Source organism: Mastomys coucha, unplaced genomic scaffold (assembly GCF_008632895.1).
Source record: "Mastomys coucha isolate ucsf_1 unplaced genomic scaffold, UCSF_Mcou_1 pScaffold22, whole genome shotgun sequence".
Lineage (NCBI taxonomy): Eukaryota > Metazoa > Chordata > Mammalia > Rodentia > Muridae > Mastomys > Mastomys coucha.
In genome coordinates, this window is record NW_022196905.1 from 33,345,336 (window position 1) to 33,371,386 (window position 26,051).

The following is a 26,051-nucleotide window of genomic DNA, read 5'->3' on the forward strand; positions in this document are numbered from 1 at the left end:
TTTTTGAGGGTAAACCGGGAAAGGGGATATCATTTGAAATGTAAATAAAAAAAATCTAATAATAATAATAATAAAAAGAAGTAGGGTCAAATGGGAGATGACTAGGTTACTGAGACTCTTATCTGGAGGGAGGGGCTTAGGTTTTTGGGGACTGGATTGGTTAGTATCAAAGCAGGTTGTTATAAAATATGCTTGTCTTCTACATGCACTTTCCTATTCTTGTTTCCTTTATCACCATGTGTGATGATTTTAGTTTTGTTGCTAACCAGGTAAAATTTAGAATAACCTAGACGACACAACTCTGGGTTTGTCTTTTCAGAGTTTCAAAAAAGGTTTATCCCCAAATATGGGTAGTATCACCTCATTGTTAAGATTCTGGACTGAAAAGCATAGAGAAATTGTACTGCACACCAGTGTTCATGTCTCTCTGTTTCCTGAGTGGGGTTGCAGACTGACCAGTCTCCCTACACTTCTATTGCTGTGCCTTTCTTGGTATGATGGACTTTACTCTTAAACAAAACCAACCCTTCCTATCTTAAGCTGCTTTGTCAGGTATGTTGTCATAAGAAAAAGAAACAGAACTTATCCACTGACCAAGATTTATTATTCAACTTTCAAAATGATGAGTTAAAAATTAGTCTGATTTTCTTTTATAGTACCCACCTTAGGTATTTTATATCAATATGACATGCAATAAGATGTACAGAGATTTATAAGCTCTTTCCATGCACTGAAGGTAGCAGAACAAGGTAGGAGGTGCCATGGTCTAGGAGCTGAAGAACAGATGAAGAAGATTGTTCAAACCATGTTGACTTTTGAGTTTACTTCCTATGTGATGATACTCCACAATGAGTCAAGAGAATATTATAATAAGGTATAAATGTTGGAAGGCCACTTTCCCTGCATCATGTCAGAAACAACAAATGTGTTGAATGAGAGGAATCACTTAGAAATGAAAGTTGTAGTCTAGGTATACCACATCAAGGATGGGAAAATTTGACTTGAAAATGCTAGTGTAAGGCATAGTTGTAAGTTGAATGTCTTTATTACGGATATGAAGAGTCAATGAATGGATTGTGAATTAAAAATAGGTAGATGTGGAGGAGAAAGAGCTTTGCCAGCACTGATGGACATGAATAGAGTATGCATTTCCTGAACTCTAATTTTTGATGAATTAAATATTGGTGGTATGTCTTCACTCCAAAATGCATCCTGTACTCAAATCTAACCTAGTTTTAGTCTAATTTTCTTTGAAAAAAATATAGATCCTTTAGTGAAGCTTCCTTAAATATGCACATCTTCTTCCAAGATTAATTAGGCGATCTCCCTGGGTCAGTTCTATTAACCTATAATTAGGATGTAAAGTTGCTCATTCTCCAGGACACTGTAATTGGATCTCACTATGTGCAGATATACACTGTTCTGGAGAATGCGTGGGAAAAGGAACCAGGTAGCAGTGCATGGTGCCATTGGCTCCTGGCCTGGTCTTAAGCATGGCAAACCAGGTTCCCCATTCCTGTTCCCCAGAGAGTCCTGATAAGGTGCTTGTAGAAAGAAGCAGAAGTGAGATTGAAGTGTCTGGATTGATACCATCTAAAGCAGCTCAGGCCCTTTACATAGGCATATGTACAAGGCTCCTAGTCCCCCTCCCCTTTGTCCACAGCTTATTTCCAGCAGGACAAATGACTCAAATTGCACTCGCCAGTAAAAATCCTAAACTTTAGGAATGGTAGGATAGGAATTAGTTCCCACACTTTCCAAGTGCAAAAATGAGAGTTTGAGAAAAAGACTCTAACCTGGTCCTTCTTATTTCTAGACCAGCTTCCTTGAGCAGACAGATCCATGGAAATCCCAGCCCTTACTTTCAAAACATCACCAGAAAATGTGAGCTTTCTCATCACTGTCACCAAAACACACAGAACAACACTAAGGAGGAAAAGCTATTTTGATTCATAGGCTTATGGAGTTCAGTCCATGGATGTTTAGATATATGGTGTTAGGAGACATGTCTTGGTAGTAGGAACATGTGGCAGAGGATTTTTCACTTCTTAGAGGACAGGGAACAGGAAGTAAGGAAGAGGACTAGGGCCAGGAGTGATGTAATTTTTGCATCTCAGCTTGGGTCTTCCTCCCAACATTTTCCAGTACTTCCTAGGATAGTGATACTAGCTGGGGAACCAAAGATCCACACAAGCAATGGTACAGCATTTCACAGTTTACGCATAGTAGGTGATAACCCTCCTTCTCTATCTCTGAATTTAATATCTCATCCTGAGCCACAGTAAGAGATACAACACTCTTGACAAACTCCTGTTCTGACCTTTACTGAGGTTATAGCCTTTCAATTAATTACCCAATGAGAGTTTGTTACAGATTTTTTTTTTACTTTCCATAAAATAAAATTTATAATTACAAAAGATAACTGTGTCTAGGAATATCTTCATCTGCCAAAATACAAATGTTTTCACTTTGATCAATCACTTCTGCCTCCACCAAGGCTCAGGGAACCTCTTGGAAAGATGAGGTTGAAAGACTGTAAGAGCCAGGAAATAGTGAGGAGTATTGTTGAATGCTGTCTTGGAAACATGACAGGGCTGCTGAACTTATGAGTGGTCACTTGTACAAGACTTCTGCAAGATCAAGCCCTTAAAATCCCAGCGTGAACTCGGGGTAAGGCTCCTGAGATTTCACCCCTAGCTAAGAAGCTATTGGCCCTTGGTAGCAGCTTAGGGAAGGATAGTGTTTTAGGGGATCACTAGTAGATTGGTCCAGCTCCAGTGGATGCATACACAGGAATGGGATGACTGGAATTTTTTTTTTAAGAAGACAAAGTTGGATGGGAGGTGTGTGGTGCTATCTTCAGAGAATGGGGAGCGAAATGAGGAGTGGATGTGATCAGAATACCATTTATGCACACATAAAGAATAAAATTTTAATATGTGAATAGTCTCATCTCTACTGGATTCCCTGTTTCTGCTCTCACACAACATGGGGGATAATGATGTTTCCTTGTGACAGAACAGAAGATCCACAAAAGGAGCCTTATAAGAAGTAGAAGATTGCATTGCATTTTATAGTGGCCCCTCTCCAACATGGGAACAGTTCCTATTCCAGAACCCGCAGATATGATGTGAGAAAAAGAGTTGTCATGACTACACTGGAGGTTCTTGAGATGAGGTCATTTGGAGTGTCCAGATGAGCTCTGACATCAATAACAAGTATTCTTATTGGAGCGAGAGAAGAGACACAGATAAAGGGGTCACATGAAACTAGATGAAAAGAGTAACAGCCCCCAAACCCGTACAGTAACGGAAGCCTGGAGAAATGAGATTTTCCCCTAGTGTATTTGCAGGAACTCAGGCCTGGTGACATTCATCTTGCAAGGAATGTTTTCCTGCTATAAGCACACAGCATGTGGGGATTGAGCAGCTTCAGAAAGCCAAGGTGAAAGATCCCAGGACAACCATGAAGACCAGGCAGGCAGGCAGGTAGGATGGACGCTCTCAGGAGTCATTGCCCCAAGTTCATAGAAACACAAGGTCAGACACTTACAAGAACCCAAGAACGCTTGAGACTTCCAGCCTGCCTCACTCCAACTAGTTGTAGTTGCAAAGAGTGGGTTTCAGAACCTTAAAGACACTTCAAATAATTGTTATTTCAAGAAAGGAAAAATATCAGCTAACTACTGAGGAGACTCCATGCTCAAGCTTTTCTCTGCATTGTTTTATTTTTTAAATTTATTTTATTTACATGAACACACTATAGTTATCTTCAGACACACCAGAAGAGAGCATCAGAACCAGTTAGAGATGTTGGTAAGCCACCATGTGATTGCTAGGAATTGAACTCAGGACCTTTGGGAAAGCCATCAGTACTCTTAATCACTGAGCCATCTCTCCAGCCCTTTTCTTTTTTTTTTCTTCTTTTTTTTTCTTAGATATTTTCTTTATTTACACATCATATGATACCTCCTTTCCCAGTTTCCCCTCCCCCCCCCAAAAAAAACAACCAAAAACCAAAAAAACAAAAACAAGAACAAACCCCTGTCTCCTCCCTCCTCCCCCTGCTCACCTCCCCACCCTCTTCTGCTTACTGGCCCTGGCATTTCCCTACACTGGGGCATAGAACCTTCACAGGACTAAGGGCCTCTCCTACCATTGATGACCAACTAGGCCATCCTCTGCTACTTATGCAGCTGGAGTCATGAGTCCAACCATGTGTACTCTTTGTTTGGTGGTTTAGTCCCTGGGAGCTCTGAGGGTACTAGTTAGTTCATATTGTTGTTTGTCCTAAGTGGTTGCAAACCCTTCAGCTCCTTGGGTCTTTTCTCTAGCTCCTTCATTGGGGACCCTGTACTCAGTTCAATGGATGGCTGTGGACATCTACTTCTGTATTAGTCATGTACTGTCAGAGCTTCTCAGAGACAGCTATATCAGGCTTCTCCAGCCCTTTTCTTTGCATTTTTAATAATAGTGTAGTTATGGAATCAGTTTTGGTACTAGTAAACTGATAGGTAAAGATATTATGGCACATATATACAGTGTAGTGTAATTTAGTCATAAAGGGGAGTGGAATTATATCACTTGCAAGAAAATTGATTGAACTGGAGATCAACATGCTAAATGAAGTATGACTCATAAAGACAAATGTCATACATGTATGACATTTTTCCTGATGTGTAGAATCTAGGGGAAAGAAAAGAACATGGAAGTAATGAGAAACTGTTAAGGATATGGTTAGGAAAGAGAAAGAGGGAGTTGGGGAGGAGGCTAGGAGATCAGAAAAAATGATCTAGAGAGTGACTCTGAACTAAGGTCATCATATGCATGTATGAAAATGTCACATCGAACCCTTCATTTTGTATAATAAACATTTAATTAAATAAAATATCAGCATGCCAAATCTTAGAAAGGCCAGAAGACCACCGCTGAGAAATAAGAAAAACAGTTCACAAAGGAGCTCATTCCAGTGGGGGCTCGGGAGTTGTCTGTTTAGGTTGAGCTTTGTCTTGGGTCCCTTGATGTTTATTATCTGGTTATCAGAGAGGAACACAACCCAGAAATAACAGCTCCAATCTCATAGTGCCTCATGTCAGGTGTAAATATCCATCTCTCAGAGATGACCAGTGACATTTCTCTATGTTGAATCTATGGTGAATCCCAAGAATCTGCTCCTTCCCAGCCATCCTGTAAGAACCAAGCCTGTGCACAGCCCTTGGTCTCCCATGCATTTTTGATCTCTATTTTCCTCTTGGATAGCTAATGTACCCTTCACTGACTCAGACTGAATAGACTATTTCTATTTTCTGTTGAAAAATGGTTCCACAAAGGGAGAAAAACCAGAGTAAACTTGAAATATACATAAAGAATAAGATAAATGTCAAATGGAAAAGAACAATCATTAGAGGCAGTTACACCCCCTGCCCTGAGTCTTGGTAAACACAAGCCTGAAGTTCACACACCACATAAAAATGCCTTTCCTTCTCCACAAATCCCTGGATCTGAGGCTGCTTCTACCTCAGTTGCATCAGGAAGCCACCCTGTAACATCTTTCTTTTGGGTCTCCTCAATGTTTAGAATACCTCTGAAGTCAGTGAGGAACTAATTTTCCGTTTCGGTCCATGTTTGCTTTGAGTGTGTTGAATGAGTCTTCTGGGCAAACTGCTGAGCTAATTTCACCACCATCATTTCAGCTGAAAAGACACTTGGGCTTGCCAAAGTGCATTTGCTTGTGTACACTACATCACCATGGATGGGGCTGGAGCCTGAATGCCAGGTGCAGAGTGGAAAGCTGTGTGTTTGGGGATGATGGAAGCTCAGATTTGTAAGGCTCACTTCATATTCCAACAGTTTCTTTCATTCAGATGGGTCAAGAGACCTGCCCAAGGTTACATACTGAGAGGCAAGCAGAAGCAGCCAGGGTCCTGCCACATGCCACCAGTTCCACACTGAGTCAGGCGGAGGCTGATCTTCTAAAGAATAGAAAATTTTAATTTCCTTCTTCACATCTAAGGTTTTATTCAGGTAAAGGTCTAGATCTTAGCTCAGTCCTGTCTCTGTCTTCTTCTCTTCTTTGATTATATCCCATGTTCTTTATATGCCATTCAGATCCCTGTGAATATGAGACACTTACCTAAGCATAGAAATACATAAATAAATAAAATATAAAAATACAGGGCTTCTGAAAAGACTCTCAAAAGGAGCATCAAAACTCTTCATGAATCAGATTTATTTCAACAAAGTATCACCCATCCTAAAAAGAGAGCAACTGACTCTCTTGGCAGATTTATAAAACTGGGTTATTTCGCTCTCAAACCATGTACCAAGTGTGTAATAAGGTTCAAGAAATGGGCCAAGGAATTGTAATTGTATCTTCTCTGTTTAAAAGACTCCTTTTGGGTTTGGATTTGCAGCATTGTTGGGACTAAGATGAAGCTGTAGTGTGCTGAGGGAATGAGAAGTGGCACTTGTCACACTTGACCTGTTCTCCTATAAAGGGAGAGATTGGATGCCAACCTGGAACTCATTAAAGAAATGACCTTTCCCCTTAATTACAATCATGCTCAGATTAAAGCTGAGGTGTTTCATAGTTGAAAAGGTACCAGGTTCAGACAGATTCTCTGCTATTTAGAGGTCAAGTGATTTCTTCTATAAATGGGTAGACTTTCAGATATGAGCTGTTGGGCAATGTAGCCAAGAACTGCATCACTATTATCCAGCACCTGAGCTAGGTATTTGGCCAATAGATGCATGTAATAAAACCTACCAAACCAACATTAGGCTATCCCTAAGTGACACCTTAGTATTTTATAAATTCCAACATGTTCATGCTCAGAAAGCTATCTCCTAAGAAAAACACTGAATACATGATTAGAGCACTGAATACTTTATTAGAGAAATAAAGCATATGATATTAGGAAGCTCTATATTTATAGACAGATACCCTCTCAAGAGCAGTAGTTTTTAACCTTCTTAATGCCCTTTCATACAGCTTCTCATGGTATGGTGACCTCCAATGATAAAATGATTTTAATTGTTACTTCATAACTGTAATTTTGCTACTGTTATAAATCATAACTATAAATATCTGTGTTTTCCAATGGTCTTAAGCAACCCTTGTGAAAGAATCATTTGACCCTCAAAAGGGTTATGACCCATAGATTGATAACTGCTGTTCATAAGTATGTGAACAGTGCATTTATGTCTGCAAAATTCATTGGTGTTCAAACTAGAGGTGAACTAAATCATGAAAGTGTGTAACAAGGGACTGTGGAGGTGGTTCATACAAGGAACCACATACAATCTACAGTTCAATTCCTCAGCAACCATGGGAAAAGCTTGTGTTGCTGTGTCTATTTCCCATGTATTGAAAAAAGGGAGAGTTTGGGGTACTCTTGGGGTTCTCCAGCCAGCTAGTTCTCTTGCCATTATCCAATAAATGGCAAACTACAGGTTTAAGGAGATGTACTAGCTCTGGAGAAATCAGAAAGTGATAGAATAGAACAACTGACATCTTCCTTTGTCCTTCCTGAATGTGCATAGACAAACACAGACATAGACACACAAACACACAGACAAACATATACACACAGACACATATAGACACACAGACACAAACACTCACACACACATATACACACATACACACACATACATACAGATACGCACACACATACCCACACAAATAGTGAAATGTAGCTAGCACTTATATAATGGCTACAAGGACTTTATGAGGCTGTTTTTATCATCAAAGCACAATACAGCCGTAACCTCATTTACAAACAGAGAAACCAAGGCTCTGAGAATTTATGTCACTTATACATGATCAGGAAAACAGCAGGGCTGAGTCCTGCCCTAGAACCCAGGCCAGCTGGCTCCTTTAAACACCATGCATGTTGTATCTTCAGATTTTGCATCAGCTACCAAAATCCAAACCCCCACATCTATCACACAGCTTCCTTTTTAAAATATTTAAAACCCAAATAATAATAAGCAGTGGACTTTACCACTTTTATGTTTATTTTTATTGTTCTTACTTTTATTATTAACTACTATGTTTCCTAAGCCAGTCTGGATAATTCTCCAGGAACTTGGTAGCTTCTAGGGGAAACAGCTATGATAACTCCATCTTATACTGACTTTGCAGGCAGCCAGGGGTCAAGGATTTACCCTAGTGTGGCAAAGACAGACAGTAGAAGAGTTAGCATTGAAATCAAGGTTGAAATCTGATTTATGAGTTGAATTCTGGGCTTTTCTCTGTGTCAATCTGTCTTAGAATATCTCTCTGTCTCTGTCTTTGTTTCTGTATCTCTCTTTCTGAAACTACTAACCTGCTTACATTTAAACTTATAGTTCCTTTTACAGTTGCACTCTATCCTGAATGGGAAGGGTAGGTCCAAGAAGGCCTAGTCTCCTCGTGTGGTCCATTTGCTCTGGCCTGGCTATCTGTGGGCTCTGTGTTCTTCTGTTCCTCACTGGAGGCATCTGAAAGGCTCCTCTCTCTAGATTCTTCTAAGATCATAGGCCTATTCACCTGTGATTTTTTATGATTTCTCTCTCTTTTCCTCCCTCCTTTGCTTCCTCCCTCCCTCACTTCCCCTGCCTCCTCTTTCCTTCTATTCCTTTTTTTTTTTATATCTGGGTGATGTCTTCCTGATGGCAAGGGGTGGGTTGAGTATTTCTAGGACCAGTGTGCATGGGAACCCAGTCACCGTTCATAAGACACAGCATATGTGGACTCTTTCCTTGTTTGGCTCTCATCTCCCCACTGACAGTCTGGTCTGTTCTTGAGTCTGTGTTTAGGGGATCCTGAAAAGACCTAGAAATGTGTTCTTGTGTCAAGAACAGATGGTGGCTCGAAAGGAGAACTGAAGGATTCTAGGGTCCTACCCAAGAACTTGGAACCTGAGCAACCTCAGCCTTCGAGGTGGCCTGAGGACATACCCAGGTCACAGTGTTGTTTCACTCTGTAGGTATCAGTCAGGTGTGTCTGTGCCCCTGAATATGAACATTCTTTGGGAGATAGCTCTGTCTCCATTAGTGTAAAAGCACTGTATTCCTCACTGTGGCCTTTCTATGCATGAGACATGCTACCCTGTTACCCATCAGTAGTTGGTCTATGAGGTTTAAGGCACAAGGAGGGCAGAGTGGATTCTGAAGATTTCACCAGGGTTTCATCAGCCTACCCCCCACCCCCCACCAAGAGGCTTCAGACTCTGGGCCACTCTAAAGTCCCATGTCTCTGTGGGCATTTCAGTCTTTCCACTCTGATTTCATACTTGAAGATTTTTCTTGAGTTAGGACCTGAATTCTTTCTACCTGCTTAACTGTGACTAATGCTGGGAGAAATTCTTTCAGATAGGTTCAGATTTGCTGAGACCTTGTTCTCTTCATCTCTTCTAGGTAACAGGGCTCCTCAGGGAAATGTTGAGTCCATTGTCCACTTGTATTCACTGACTCTTAACTGACACTAACTCTTAACTCTTAACATGCTTGCTGGTCTCTATTCTGTCATGGGTTCACTATAATGATCCAGTCTTGCCTACCTCATGAGCTTACCATCTGGTGGAGTAAGAGAGGGCAGATAAAGAGTTTTAAGAGAGTATTCTCTAAGCTGGGCTATCCTCAATTGTGGGAACAGTTAGCTGATAAAAGATGCAGAATGTATTTCACTGTGAGATTCAGAGAAGGGTTGAGGCATCAGAATGGTCCCTACATAAGGCCAGGCATAGGGGCTTTAGAGTTTCTATCTGATGAGACTTCTTGGAAATCTGAAATTGGTTAGGTGGGTCTTCTTGGACTAACAGTGGGTACTTAGGAGCTGGTAGAATACTTTTCTCTGAGTCCTTGATGGCAGTGGTGGATTTCTTAGTGGGCTTCAGGATATAGTCACCAGTCTACATGTGAATTCAGTTTATGCTTCTGCTCCAAGTGAAGGAACTGCCCTATCATTTTTAAAATTGTTTTTTGGTTAAGAAAATTGTGTTTATGGTTCACTTGAGGCTCTGAAGTATGTATACATTGTGGAATGGTTAAATCTAGCTAACAAACAATTGGATCAGCTCATGTGGTGCTCATACTGAGAGAACAGGTAATAGCATTCTTGACAATTTCAAGAATAAAATACTTCATCCAGGATGGTGTTGCTACTCTGTGTGATAGCTCACACATATTCCTCTAATGTAACTGTAATTATATATCTGTTGACCAGTGTGTTGACTTCCCTCACCCCAGCAACCACCCTAGCCATTCTACTCTCTAATTCTATGAACTCTCCGTTTTACCTCACACACATATGAGACCATGTGTTGTTTATCTCTCTATGCTAGATGCTTATGTATGTTGTACTGGTCAACAGTTTTCCAAAGGACATTCAAGCACTCTACATGAGCCTTGTTTTTTCTTCCATTCATCTCCTTACAAGCATTGAGGCTGATTCTGTAGCTTGACTCTTGTGAACACTGCTACAATCCACATGAGAGTTCAGACAGATCTTTGACATATTAATCTTAAAATACCCCTTTAGGAACCTTTGCCTCTAAGCACTTGGAGATATTTGCCATTGCTTACAAGTGGGACTTCTGTAGAGAGAGACACTGGGAGCTCATTAGACACTGCAACACAGTGCATGAGGTTTTCTCTCCAGAACTGTGGTAGCATTCTTATCTTAGTTGTAGAGACAAAGAAATGGGGATGGAAAAAGCCAGAGGGATTCTGTATCCCTGAACTGCTTGGAGAGATGCAAATGAAGGGCTGTTGCATTTCTATCTTCATCTTTTCACTAACTACCTTGTTATATGTATTCTTCTTCAGTTTGAGACTATTTGTCAGCACCAATAAAATCAACCAAACCAAATCAACCCAACCCAACCCAACCCAACCCAACCCAACCCAACCCAACACAAACCAAACCAAACCAAACCAAACCAAACCAAACCAAACCAAACCAAACCCTGAGAGGGTAAGGCATAGAGGTTTACAAACCTTGTACTTGATGTAAGACAAATATGAGTTCACACATGTAGGCTATTGGAAGTGGCCCCATCTTGCCTCTAGACACAAAGAAGGAAATCAGTTCAAATACCATCCTTCCTCCTACATATAAAGTAATGTGCCATTTTCTTTATATCCATGTTAATTTAAACTAACACATGAATGTCAAACTTATTCTCATTAATTTTAATTTTATAACATTTTTCTATCCTGTGTAGTGCCTTGTTTTGAATACTATAATCTGTTCAGCCTGGCTACATTCACACTGATTATTTAACCTTGGCTAATTTTTGACTACTTTCCTACAAAACTCCTCCACATAAACACTGTAGTAGCACAGCATTTCAAACAGGATAATCAATATGCTAATGTACCATCCCTTTCCATTGGTTCTATGACTATTATTTTACCTATTTTATTTCCTTCTCTTAGAAGGTGGGGACTGATGTTTTAAAGTGAGAATCAGCAATGGAGAAAAGCTTGAATTCATACTAGAAACAAATATACATGCACTTCCATGTACTGTATCCTAGAGAACAATGCAAATGTCCTGAATTTTAAAATGATATATGAGCTGTGATCAAGACAGGAAAAAATGCCAGACTTATTTGGAAATCTCAGGTATTTTTTTTCAGTTCTATTTAACCTTGGGAAAATTATTTAAGCATTCTGGAACAGGTTTTCTTTCTTTTTTTTTTCCATAGATGACCTCACATAATATTCAAAAGGACAATGGTGCATAATTTTGTACTTATAAGGAATGAAGGCATTCAATAGTTCAATCATAGCAACATGACATATATTTGGGAAAGCTGGGCTTTGAACTATGACCCAGTATTAGGACTCAGTTAAATGCACAAGGATAATCAGGAAGATTAGAAAGAAGTGGATGGTCTCAAAGGTTAGGTTATCAATAGATCTGAAACATGGGCATCCGATAGAAAACAAGGGGGTGGGGCAAAAGTGTTAATCAGCTAGAATGGCTGTGGAACTAAAGAACAAAGCCAGACCCAGGTCCAAGAGCTTGATCCTCACCATACTTCACTGCCTGTACCTTGGGCCCCACTTGATTTTGGCTAGGGTATCATTCTGCCCATCTGTGCCTATGTATTTGTCTATTCCCTAAAGGCTCACATCTTGAGATATTAAGAAATATTTTTAAGAGATGTGAACTAGCAGGGGGTCCTTAGGTAAACTGGAACCACTACAATCACATGAAGTTTGGTGCCCCAGTAACACTCCAGTTATTTGTTAGGATATGTGTTATCTCACTCGAATACATACTCCCACCTTGATGTAACAGAGTCAAGATGGTCCTCATAGGAGCTGGTCCAAGGCTAATACCACACTTAGAACCCCCAGAAATCTTAGCAAAGCCAACCCTCTTTCTTTAAAGTTACCTTGCCTTAGTTATTTAATTATGGTAATGAGAAATAGACTAAGAAATTGAGTATATTATGTTCTCACAGAGTCATAAAGGGTTACAACATTGGATAGCTTTAAACAATAGAATTAAAAAATGTTATTTCCTTATATTTATTTATGTATTTATGAATGCTGTAGGGGCTACATGCATGACTCAGTGTGCATGTAGAAGCAACAGGGCACTTTGCAGTAGTTGGTTCTCTCCATTAACCCTATGGGTCCTGGGGATCCAATTCCGATCATTAGGCTTAGGTGCAAGCACTTTAAATGTGCCTTCTCACTAGCTCATAATTTCCTAATGTATCCTTTCTTTTCTGAAGATTAGAAATCAAAAGGAATCATCATTTAGATTATATCATAACTGAAGTCCTTTGGGGGAGATTCTATTCTGTGCTTTTCTTTTAGCTTCTGAGATCACTAAAAGTTTTATGTGTTTTTTGGCTTTTAGGTACAATACACTAAACACTGTATTTGTTTCAGTCTCTTTCTCTGTGCAGGTGCACATGTATGTTACACTTATAGATACTGGACTTACAACTTCAAAATTATTGAGCCTTCAAGCATGGGCTTTTAATGGTCATGCAATAAACCCCCCTGCCATATTGTCTTTTACAATTACTGTTAGGTACAATGTGCCCTCGTGCTAATGTCCCATCTTCACGAGGCAGATGGGAACATGTAAATTTGGAGAGTAAGGAAATCTCCCATTCTGTCCCACTGGGAGGTTTTAGGATGTCATGTATGCTTAGATCTTGCTGTGTTTTTGTTTAACCACAGAGCCCTGGCTCTTCTGTTTTGACTTCTATGCTCTGGAAAGGTCAAATCCTATGGTGTACCCTCTGGAGGGCACAAAGTCTAGGGGAGAGACAGGTCAAAGATCATAGACATAGATTTTCCACTGCCTTCAGTAATATGATTTATAATTAGCTTTTCATTAATACTACTGTCTTAAAATTTTTAATTATTCAAAAATTATACAAGCAAAATATCCATTAAGACAAATGTATATAAACATTGGTGTGACTAGTTTTGAAAGAAGATGCTTTAGGAAAATTAGAGCTGCATTTTTTTGTCTTCTCTTTCCTTTCCTTCTTCCTCTACTTCCCTCATTCTTTCTGTCTCTGTCCTGTATTTGTGTGCCTTGTGTGGATGTATGTTTGTGTAACTGACAGAGCTGATAAAGGACATCAGTACCTCCAGAGCATGTCAATGTCATAGTAAGAGCACTTGTTCTGACTTTGGGTCACCTCCCTGTTTCTATTAGAGCAATCATATAAGGTCAGCAGTAGGAAAGCAGATTTGATCACGTGATATACTTGCTCAACCCCATGCATTCATTGCTTCCTATTGCCTCTTTTCTTTCAGTAGGCCACTGAAACCAGAACCCTGAGTTCCACTCCTAAGTCAAATACATTCTCCAAGGCCTGATTTTCAGGTTTTTGTTTAATTTTTCTTGTGTCTGACCCTTCATCTCATTCATTAATCTAGGTTTTCATACATACTAGTGGAGAACATTCTTACAGTGCACTAACCATTGTTCTGGTTATCATGGACCCTTTAGTGAGTAGAAAATGTTTCTAGTCTCAGAGAACTTACATTCTCATGTTTATGTTTTGCACATTTTCTGAAATAATCAGAGGTGTGCCTTTTCATGCATGCACATGCCATGCATAGTTCTGACTTCTTAATCTACAGATGTCATATATAGATGACATCTATTTGATAGGCAACAACTTTCTGCAATGATGCCTTCGATTTCATTTCCATTAGCCCTTTCCAATTCATACGACCTGCAAAGCATATTTGACTCGACACTGATGTGAAAAATCTACCCTACTAATGAACATCTGCCCTAGAGACTCTTTGCCTCCATTTTTTCTCAAATATACAAATTCCTACAAAGGTACAGAGAATGATACACCTCTCTGTCCTGTCTTATTCATGCATTGCCATCAGGAGGCAGGTAATAGATACATGAAGTGAGTGATGGAATGGATGAATAAGGAATACAGACAGTTCTTCCTTCACACAGCAAGACACCTAATCCATCTGGTAGACGAAGCATCAAGTCTAGCATGGAAGGAAGGTATTACTCACGGTTTGCCTAACAGAAGAAAATCTTTACTGAGAGAGCAACAAACTCATTAAATGTTTAAGCAACAACAGAACATTTCCTATATAGAAAACCTGGACAGGGATAACAGAAAGTAAGTGGAAAAGAAAAGCCAGAAGTAATCTGCAAAATAGCTCAATGGAGTGTTGTGTAAAGCACATTTCTACCATGAAGCTCATCATGCAATTATCCCATCCCCCAAATCATGTAATTTTCAGAAAGTTTTCATAGGTGTGTATTTGTCAACTGTGTCCATAAATCCATAGTGCAACAAAGGATTTCAAACTCAATGGCCTTTTGTAGTATGCAATTATTCTTATCTGCATTATCTGCAGGGTAGCCATGTCTAGCTATCTTGCAGTGGGCTTCGGTGAATAGAAAGAAGCTTGCAGCCTGTTCTGTCTGTTGTCCCTGCTTATTTTAGTGGTTTTTAGGGTTGATATCAATGTTTTTTTCTTTTTCTTTTTCAATTTTAAAACAGGCAAGATGACACCTACCTAGAGACTAGATGATGAAGGATGTGACCCTTGGATGGGAGACATAGGGGCAAGTTCACACTTTGCCCATAAATGATTCTTTTTCTGATCTTCCTAGGTCTCAGGAAGACCAGTACCATAGCTTCTGGGATGGGCTTGAATGAGCAAGAAGTCTTTGTTTTAAGCTTAGGGGAGAGAGAGACAGAGAGACAGAGAGAGACAGAGGGAGACAGAGAGAGACAGAGAGGTAGAGAGAGGTGGGGAGCGAGCAAGCTTCCCCAGTTTATCCTATCTGCTGTTATCACCATCCCTAATGCTGTAAAGTTAGTTGCCTCTGGCCCCTTGCAGCATGGTAAATAGGGAAAGTGTAGGCCAGGTTTATGTAGCTACAGGCATCATTCTTTATTTGAGAATGCTCTTTGGCGTGGCATCTCTAAATGCTGTCTTTCCCCTAGTCCGTGTTTTTTTTTTTTTCTTTTTTTTTTTGCAGGGCAACCTTCTAGATAATGTCTTGGGTTTTCTACCTCTGCAGTCTTTGCTAAGCAGGCCAGTGCATAACCTTGTGGATGTTTTATGATCCACATTGGTCCTTGTTCCAGTGAGATGCTCCGGCCCTTTCAGCTGGTGTCAACCTTCCCTGTGGAACTCCTCTTGAAGAGCTTGTTTGGATAGCACTCAACCAGCTGCCCCTGACTGCCCTGCTGCGAATGGGCTGCTGATACAGCTGCTATTGCCAGCTAGCCTGTGCCCTCCAGGTAGGTACCCTCACCAACCTGGTGCCCTCCTGCACCTTAAGGATCATGTCAATTTATCAGAGATTACTCACTGCATGTTGTGGTGCCCCAAGTCAGAAGGAGGAGTCAGATCTTCAGAGCTGTGCTAACCTCCATGGGGAAGGGAAGAGAAATGCCTATACCCAGACTTCTACATGGATGATATTCCTATTTTGGGAAAAATCTCTTCAATTGATTTGTCTAATGGGTTTTGGGGGTTCTTTTGTAAACAGATTGGTAGGGAGTTTTGTATAAAATCTCAGGGGCTTGATTTACCTTCTCTTAGCACAGATATGCAGAGCCTAGTCTTTGTCTATGGGATATAATAGCACAATATACCTTTTGTCTCAGCTTTGAGATCTCAGCGGGATGACAAACTGAGGAGACAGACATTCTGGTTCCTGATCTACAGAGCATAGAAGATTAATTAACACGCGCCCCAGCAAAAGTAAGAAGCTTTACCTTGGGATGACCAAGGTAAATGGTATTTGTGCTGGGAAAAGAGAGGGTGTGGTGGGGAAGACAGCTGAGCCAGATGACAAAAGTTTATTTAGACCCCGTTTTCCATGATTCCCGATGTCACATTTATTCTTTCTTACCCTTAATTTCCGGGGTTTCCTTCTGAGGTGAAAATGGGGTGTTGAGGCTATAAATAAGGAAGAATGGGGTCATATTGGACTAGGGGGAGCCCTAAGTCCAAAAACTCCCATTTCTGTAAGATTAGAAGACATAATGGAATGCAGTGGACAAGCCTGTGCTAAGGTGGTAGCAGAGAGAGGAAGGCAGCACCTGTTAGGAAATGAGTATAAAAGATGTCCATCTGTGTCAAAGCTGGAAGAGTCAAGAATGGCTCTGCCCCTTTGGCCACTGAAAGGGCTGCAGGACTTGATTTGGGATTTTTTTTTTTTTGGCAAGAAAATAACTTCCTATTGCTTTATGTTGTTGGCTCTGAGCTTTGTCTTGGTAGCAGTAGGAAACAGGCAGAGGACACCTACTTCTTGATATCTAGTTTGCACCCAAGAAGAACACATATCTATCCCTCAGAGGGCAGCAACTTGAGTCCTATTTTGCATTTGTTTTCCCCCAACACACTGTGTTGACATGGAGAGATATATTAACTGCTTGTTGCAATAAGAACATTGCTCTACATTTGATAATTAGCTTCATTTTGAAATCACTTCACGACAAATTGGAAATTTATAACAAACACACAAGTGTGAATGGAAAAAATGATTCATTACATGCTATTTACCTCCCACGATTGTTCCTGCCTCCTGATAGAGCCCCTTTCCCATTATCTGCCAGTTCTCATTCAATTATTTGGGTCAATTCATATTTTTTAGAAACCATTTGCATCTTTATTCAGCCCATTTAGGCTTCGGCTAAGGAGGTGAACTGATTATAGACGCACAAACAAACAAACAGTAATATAAAAACAATTTTGAAACTGCAAGTAAATAGAAAATTATTAAAAATAGCTTGGATAATGGATTTAGGAGAGTGTAATTTTATTTTAATTTTCTGGCAGAGGGATAATTGCTCAGTTATCGGAAGACATGAAAAGAGTGATAACGTGCATCTTCACTAACAAATGTTTAATGTGGTAATTTGTGAATGATTTTGTAGGGCGTTGGTTATGTGAGAGCTTTGTTTTGCTGAGGTTTTATCTTGACCACTTATTTAAAGTGCTTTGGATCTGGGCGTGTGATGACTCAGTGAGCAGAGCTCTTGTTTTGTGAGAGTGAGGACTCTGAGCTCCATCACTAGAGGCCATGTAGAGATGTTGGCTTGCTGACATTCATTCATAACCCCTGGGGATTCTAAATGGATTCTTAGAGCTTGCTTATTAGCTAGTTTAGCCAAATCCACAAATCCTGCTAGAGAACCTGACCAAAAGAAGACTGACAGGTTTCTGATGAAAGACTTCTGAGATTGACTTCTGACCTCCATGTATGTATGCACACATGTGCTTGCATACCGCATGCATGCATAGACTCACAGGCTTATATGCATGCTCACATGAACATGTAAAGAGACACACAAACACACACATGCACACACACACACACACACACACACATACATACTAATAAAAGACAGAGTTGTCAGTTCCTTAGCTTCAAGTAAAACTATTGAAGATAAAATACTGCAAAAAATAAACCAGGAAATTGTTCTTATCTTGTAAAGTAAGTTTAATTTTAAATGAAGAAGAGGAGATTCAATTATCAAAGCAATTGAAGTGAGAGAATTTTTAAAAATGCAATAAATGTGCTTCTTGTGTCTACCACAGACATTGTCTTTGCAGGGTTACACACAGAAGCAGTTAAAGAGGAAGAAACCACACCTGCTTGTGTTAGCAACTTGAAAGTCCCACGTTAAATGCTTTGCACAAAACCTTCTCTCCCATAAGAATCTCACAGGTCACTTCTGAACGATCTGGGAATTTACACCATTGAAGCTGATTAATGAAGGTTGATTTGCGTATGGAAATGGAAAGGTAATATACAGACTCGTCTTCCTTGTCTCTTTCCTAATAATTCACTCCCAGATGGCGAGTTACACTCCAGAGAATGGAGTTTTTCAAGTTGTGTTAATTTCTTTCCATCTTACTTCCTGCTGATCGATACTGCTTCCGAAAGCTGCTTTCTGCAATGAATACAATTTAGCTAATGAGGAAGCAGGCAACACTTCTGTTTGAATTATGGATTGTGCACGGAGAAGAGGTTTGCCCATATGTCACTTTGCTAAGAACAAGTGAAAGAAGCTCACATATTATTATTTTACTTTAGCTGGATTTCTAGCTGTGGTGACTCTTATAAATTTTGTGAGTGGAAATTTGCTGTTAGCAAAATGATCCTAGCTGGTGGCAGTCGGACAATGGGGGCTGATCGCCTTAGAAGAAGAACAGTCACCTATGAGCTCTTTATCAACCAGACTTTAACCTTGACCTGAAATGACTTGAAGAAATACTGACTTAGTTTCTTAAAATATCAAGAATTCATTCCTAAAATGACTCTAGCTTCCTGGGAAGTATCTGAGGATTATAGTCCTCTCTCCCATTCTTCCTACAGCACAACTTTAATAAGTGACATTTTAAAAAGCCAGACAGGTTTTACACAGATTATACTACTGTTCATGTTTTATTTTTTTTTAATTTTTGAAATTAAAATATAATTGTATCACTCCCTTTCCCCTTCCATTTCCCTCCAACCCCTCCCACATCCTTCATGTTCTACCCAATTTGCTCCCTCTAAAATTCATGTCTTTTTTCTTTAATTGTTGCTACAGTTGTGTGTGTGTGTGTGTGTGTGTGTGTGTGTGTGTGTGTGTGTAAAACATCTACATACATATATAAATACAACTTGCTCAGTTTGTTTAGAGTTACTTGTATGTATGTAATTTCAGGACTAACCAATTGTTATTGGATAAAAAATTAGGGGGATACCTCCCAGGGTGCAACAGTAGCACTTTTGTCTTGGTGGTAACTAAAAGTGGTATAATTGGACTCAACAGAGAGAGATCACACCTGGTACTGGAAACCTACTCAATTCCCTGGCACTAAAGAACTTTTTACCACTACTTTACTTGATCAAATAATTTCTAACTGAATTCTAAATGCCTTTTTTGATTTTGACAGTTTTATTTACTGACCCTACTGAGCTTTAGTTCCATCCCCAAGCTGGTCAATGCCTGGTCACTTGTATTCAATCTAACCTGAATTAAGTTAACAACACACTTTTCCCCTATTGCCAAAGTGTGCCATCTCACTCACTTTTATGACCCTTGACACAGACTAGGGTCATTTGGGAAGCAAGAATCTCAACTGAGAAATGTACCTACAATACTGGGTTGTGGACAAGCTTGTGGGACAATTTCTTGATTAATGATTAATTAGGAGGGCCCATCTCACAAGGGTGGTGCTACTTCTGGAAATGTGGTTCAGTATGGTCTGGGAAAAAGACTTTGAGGAAACCCTGAGGAACAGGCCAATAAGTAGCATTCCTACATGGCTACTGCTTCAATTCCTGACTCCAGATCCCTGTCTTCACTTCCCTAAGTGATAGGAGTGGCCTGAGCATTGTAAGCAGAAATAAACTCTTTCCTCCACGAGTTGATTTTAGTCAATGTTTTATCACTGCAATAGAAACCTAACCGATACAATTCATATCACTAACTAAAGTCTGCCTTCATCATTTTATTCTCTGGCTTTACTTATTTTTGACAGAAGCTATGCAGCAAACTTCTCTTTGTATATCTCATCTATATTTGTGTATCATCTGTCTTCTACTGATTCTATTTCTATAGATAACTCAGATTAATACAAAGATATTAGTTGCCATGGTTCTCTGAGAAAAGTAATGAGTACCGCAGAGCAGGATTTATTAACAAAAACCTGTTTCCATAAACTCCCAGCTAGTTTCATTTCTGTGACTAGGTTAAAATATCCTGACAAAGAGCAACTTAGACAGGAAAGGGTTCATCTGCTTGACATTTCCAGGTTACAGTTTATTGATGAAGCCAATTCTAGGCAGAAACTCAAGCAGCTCGTCACAGCATACCCACAGTCAAGAACAGAAAGGAATAAATCCATGTAAGCCTCCTTGCTTATTTGCTTGCTTGCTTTCTTGCTTACTCTTCAGGACCGCCTGCCTAGGAAATATACTGCATACAATAGCCCAAATCTTTTACATTAACTAGCAACCAAGCTCTCGCCCACCCCACCCCTTGCTCCAAACCCATATTATGCTCTCATCTGGATAAATCCTCATTGAGAATCTCTTCTCAGGTGATTTTAGGTTGTGTTAACAAGAAGGTTAAAACTAAGTGGCGCTCACTGACTGTCTAGCCACTTAGCAAATAGATGGCTGCTTGATCTTCCCATCAAATGCATGTGACTCCACTTGTCCTGTCTATCACAAAACAGAGTGATAGTCCACTGTTACCTCAATTTTTTCAAATAAAATCCATTGGAAGAGGTCAACAATAGAAGAAAACATTAACTTCACTGTTTGGTAGACAAGTTATTTGATGGACTCTTCTTGGAGGAGAAACTGGCACACTGAGATGGCTAATATTCCATTGGAATAGCAAACATAGAACTACTTTCTATGCATCTCAAGCCTTCTCAAAAGATATTAGCCTGGAAATTAAGAAAGACAAAATGAAATTTAAAAATTGCTCAATTATTCTTCTCTGTGGGTGATGCTGTAGATAATAAGGATACTCAGACATTCCTGAGACTCCACAATGATACAATGCATAGAGAAAAAACCTGATAATATTCATTAAATTGTGAGTACATAGCAGCTCTTGATCTTATGCTTACATTTCTAGGCAAAATCCCAAGTATACATTGGTAGAACAGAAGCATCATTGCTGTCTACTTAAATGTCTCCTAGATGCTATATACTAAAATAATTGGGAGATTTGAATCATTTATGGGTGAGTATAAGCAAGTAAGTTCACTGGGGCTATGCAGATGAAGAAAATATTATGACCCTGGACCTCTGCACCCCTTCCTGAAGCTGTGATGTGAGCAGCTTTTTAACATCAGATGTCATCATCTACACCATGATACTTTGTTTCCACCAGGGATCAAAATGCAATGAAGCCAAATGACCCATTGACCGTGTCCTTTGAAATGATCAACTCAAACTAGACTTTCTTTCTTTTAAGTTGATTTTTATCAGTATTTCCCCCCAGGACATGAGTATAACTTACACTTGAAGTCCGACAGGATTGTGCATTATGGTATGACTTGAAATATGTTGAGAGGGGAGTCACCATGTGGCAGGGCTAATGGAATAATCTGAACAAAAGAGTTCAGATTGCAGGCCCTTAATAGAGACTAGAAGCATTGCAAAAACAAACAAACAAACAAACAAAGAAAAACTGGCTAACCAACTCACAGATACAAATGACTGTGAAGCTCTGACTTCCACAAATAATGAAACATTGGGTTATCTCTCCTAGTTCTGACTGTAAACCATCATGGCCCACTGCATGGATGTTATGGAGACAGTACCTGTTTCATCCTAAGTCACACTGTAGCAACAAGACCTTTTCTTTTTCCTGCTAGTTTTCTTTATTTACTATAAGAAAAATGGAGCAGCAAAGCCAAAGCAGTGACTGTTGCTGGGGTGTGTTTACCTGAAGTGTATCTACAGGGTTTAAGGTGTGGGATGGTGGTATCTAGGGGGAATGCTTCTCAGATGTTTATGCTAGGTTCTCTGGCTTCTGTCCAGCTTTTTTTGTATACAGCGAAAAGGCCCCTAGTTTTCACATCCAATTCCCAATTCATGGTCTGTTGCTCACTTCAGCTGTTCGTTATCATTTTGCAGCACATCAATGCTGCTGAGCAGCAGCCATCTGTCAAGGCCTGAATCATGCTTTCCCAACTCTTCTTTTGAAATTCTATCACTCCATGTGACAATAACTGGAGATAGGACCATTGTAGAGGTAATGGAGGGCTAAAAGCGGTTAGTAGGGTATGCTCCTAACAATAGTTCTGCTGTTCTTCTACATAGAGGATGAGACTAGAGTGCCTGCCCTGCTTCCATGTGCCCAAGGAGAGGAGACCATGTAAAGTACAGAGTCAGGAGCAGACAGCTTCCAACTCAGGGAAGAGGCCTTAGAATGAACCCTCTTGCCTGGCACAATGGTTTTGAGCTTCTCCAGAACTGTGAACAAATAATTTTCTGTTGTTGAACTTATCCAGTTCATACTTTTTAGTAGTTATCAGATATGATAATTCTAGGTGAGTATCTTATTGCTGGTTGGCCCTTTGGCTAAGATCAAGTGTAAAAGACTGCTGTGATGTCAACATGAAGCATCCACATAGGTTAATACTTAGTTCCCAGCTGCCAGCACTATTTTTTGAAAGTTGTAGACCCTCAGGAGGTAGAGTCTCACCAGAGGAAGTCAGGCACTGTGAAAAGGTTTTGTAGTCCCACCTTATTCCAGTCCATTCTCTGTTTCCTGATTTTAGATGCAATGAGACCAGTTGTCTCCTCTTCCTGCTGTTTTGCCTTCCCTAGCATGATGGACTGTATCCCTTCAAACTGCAAGCCAAAATGAACCTTTCTTCCCTTTAGTCATTTTTTTGGCAGGTATTTTGTCACACCAATGTGAAAAGTAGCTAATATAAAGATCAATAATCCCACAATTATTTCTATTGTTTCCTCCAAATATCCCAAATGCTGGATTCACATCTCTTTAAATGTTCTGTTTTATGTTAAAATATTCTCTTAGTTTACTTTCAAATAATTTAGCAGCAATTGAGATACCATCTTCTGAGAAAACTCTGCTTTCCTCACAATGAGAGATGCAGTTCTCCTAAAGGCATGCTCTGTATCATCTATCTTGAAAATCTTATCACCATTCACTTTATTGGAAATTTTCTTTGCAATGGAGAAAAGTCTAGCTTTCTCTCTTGCCCATTCTATTTGGCAAGGTGTTAAAGTTATTTGAAGTGAGTGTAGTATGTTAATGAAAATATAAATACAAGAAGTAAGGGTAGAAAGTGAAGAAACGAAACTGCTATCACATACATGTAACTGATATGTGTATAAAGTATTGTATTGAACTATATGCTCCATCATGAAACCACTGCTACCATCTCCTAAGCTGTTTAGCCTAGGACAAGACTCTTCCATGGAGAAGGGGTTATCTGGGATGAGTCTGGGGGACTGGTTCCATGAGAGCCCATACTAATGGAATCCAGCAGCATCCATGAAAGGCATTCTTTTTTTGCTTTATCAGGACACTCTTGTTTGGAACCCACCTACTAGTTTAAGAGAAGCTTAGTCCACATGGAGGTATTTTATCAGATATTCTCATTCAAGATCTTAGCTGGAGCTGCTCTCTACAGTGAAGCAGTCCTTGAAAGGTAACATCTAGCAGATGCTGTGTTACTACAAGTTGGGACTTCTTTTCAACGGACATGGGTGCCACATGAACATTTCAAAGTCTATACAAATTTGTGCCAAGGAAGACACCCTTCAGATGATTCCACACCCTGATTTTCCAGTTGGGGATAATGTAAAGCAGAGACTGCTGTCTCCATTCTGCTCTGTCTGAATTTCCCACCTGTACAAACCATGGATGATTAAGTAACAATTAACTACTTCAATCCCTGGGGTTTGGGATACTTGTGGGTTACTGGAAATATTCAAAGGAACTTTAGCTTAAGTGCTAGACTCAATAAGAACTTGGTATGATTGCTGGATACCTTAATATGTGAACTGATTATATTTTGAGAGATTTATTTATTTTGATTTTATGTGTATACATTTTTTCTTTGCACATGAATATATACACCATGTGTGATCTTGGTACCTTGGAGGCCAGAAGAGGATGTTGAATCTTACAATATTCCAGAGGATCTTTGACTTGAGTTACAGATAGTTATAAGCTATCATGTGTGTGTGTGTTGGGAATTGAATTCTGGTCTTTTGGAAGGGCAGCTGGTACCCTTAGCCACTGAACTATCTCTCTATATCCTGAATTATATTCTTGTGTATTTAACATATAGACAGATGATATTTAAAACTTCATGCTAGCATAAAAATGTACTTGCCTTAAAGTAGCTATAACAGAGTCACCTAAGTCCTTCCAAGAGAAAATTTCAAAACTCTGCACAAAAAAGTACAGAAGACCAAAACTAAACAAGCAGATAAGTATTGTACTCACGAATTCAGAGTCAATATTGCATAAATATCAATTTTCTCAAAATTGATTTAGTATTTCATGCCAACCAAGTTTATAATTACTATGTGCTATGATAAGCTGCTACCTTTGTATGAAATTTTAAAGGCCTAGGCTAGAGGTGGCCCTGTAGACAAAGCTTTCCAGTTTATGAAAACAGTAAGTTGTTGAGGAACAAAGCTTTTGGAACTTTAGCTCCACTTTTTTGGTGGAGCAGAAAAGTGACAATTTCTGTCCCCTGTCTGCTTGTCATATGCATATAAGGGCTCTAGCATGGCATATCTAGTGTTATAGACCCATGATCAATTGATGGGATTTCTGTGAACACCAAGGGGAAAACTCAGTTCTCACAGTGAGCAGTAAAAATTAAAGTCCACACAGAATGGCCAATTTTGAGTGGTTTAAGATCCATATGAGAAAAGTAAGATAGATAAATAAACATATTAACAAACAGTTCAAAATACATTATTGAAAAGTTTGCATGGGTGTTTATCCTCAACTATAATCTGAAAAGCTCTGTCTCCAACTAAAATTTATTAAATGAAATTATAGATTTGTATTCATCGGGTGAATGTTCAATGATTACATTTAGAGTGATGTCATCATGTGACATGCTTCACTGGCAGTAGGTGGCACCACTGGAAATGTCAGGAACATAACCAATGCAGGCATGGCCAGGAGATCATGTTGTTGTAGCCAACAATGCTCATAATACTAAAACAAGAAGCAACTCAAATTCTCATAAATAATAGGACAGAAAAATTGGCATATTTACAGAATCTAAAGAAGCAATAATGAAAACGACCCATGGCCCAAGCATCAATAGCAAAAATTCTCATGTGGAGAACAAAAGATCTACAGCAGATCCACTGAGTAGGGTTCAATATTACAGAAACCTAAGGATGTTCACAAAGGTGGTCACATACGGTGACACAATGACAGACAGAACATAATCTCAAAGCTTTGTGTAATAAGAACAACTTAAAGATTTCTCCCTTATAACAACTCCCTGTGTTCTTTATTTAAAACTTTTGTATTGTCTCTCTGCACAATCTACACTTTTTGAATATAAAATGTAAAAGGAAAATGCTAATGGGCATAGTGATTACGATGATGCTTAAGAATAATGCCCATTGTTTCATATGCAGTATTACTGACTCAGACTTAGAAATTGGTTCCCTGTCATTCGAATAGCTCAAATTAATCAATGGAGGGTTGTTTTGAGACCTCAGTGGAGGCCTGGATGCTAAGTCATACTAAGTGCTGCATATGTTGTTTTATTCTGAACATACATGCAATGAAGTCCATATTAATGAAGCACATATACTATGGTTTTGATTTTTGCATGGGATATTAACTATGCATCTCCCCCTTCACAGATTTCTTCTTAGTATAAATCATAGCCACTCACCATGTAATTGCTATTCTTTCTTCCGCATTAAGAACTTGGACATTTTTGCTTCATATTGTACCTTCTCCTTGGTATACCTGAACTACCAACATCAGAATTCTTGCAGGCTATTTTTTTTTCTTTTGAACAAGTTTATAATTCTTTTTTTTTTTTTTT

The 26,051-nt window shown here is 39.4% G+C and overlaps 1 long non-coding RNA gene across 4 annotated transcripts in view; it reads left to right on the plus strand.

The window, feature by feature from the left end:
- Nucleotides 1-3,227: 3,227 nt before the first annotated feature.
- LOC116069593 overlaps nucleotides 3,228-26,051 on the plus strand; it is a 25,797-nt gene continuing 2,973 nt past the window's right edge. Inside the window, exons 1-5 of one of the 4 annotated variants that reach the window (XR_004110054.1) lie at nucleotides 3,228-3,488; nucleotides 11,424-11,612; nucleotides 15,605-15,760; nucleotides 16,130-16,226; nucleotides 18,084-18,287. This is a non-coding gene — a long non-coding RNA (uncharacterized LOC116069593). Of the gene's footprint in view, nucleotides 3,489-11,423; nucleotides 11,613-15,604; nucleotides 15,761-16,129; nucleotides 16,256-18,083; nucleotides 18,288-26,051 lie in introns of those variants that run through there. The other 3 variants (XR_004110052.1, XR_004110053.1, XR_004110051.1) reach the window with 3 other exon arrangements.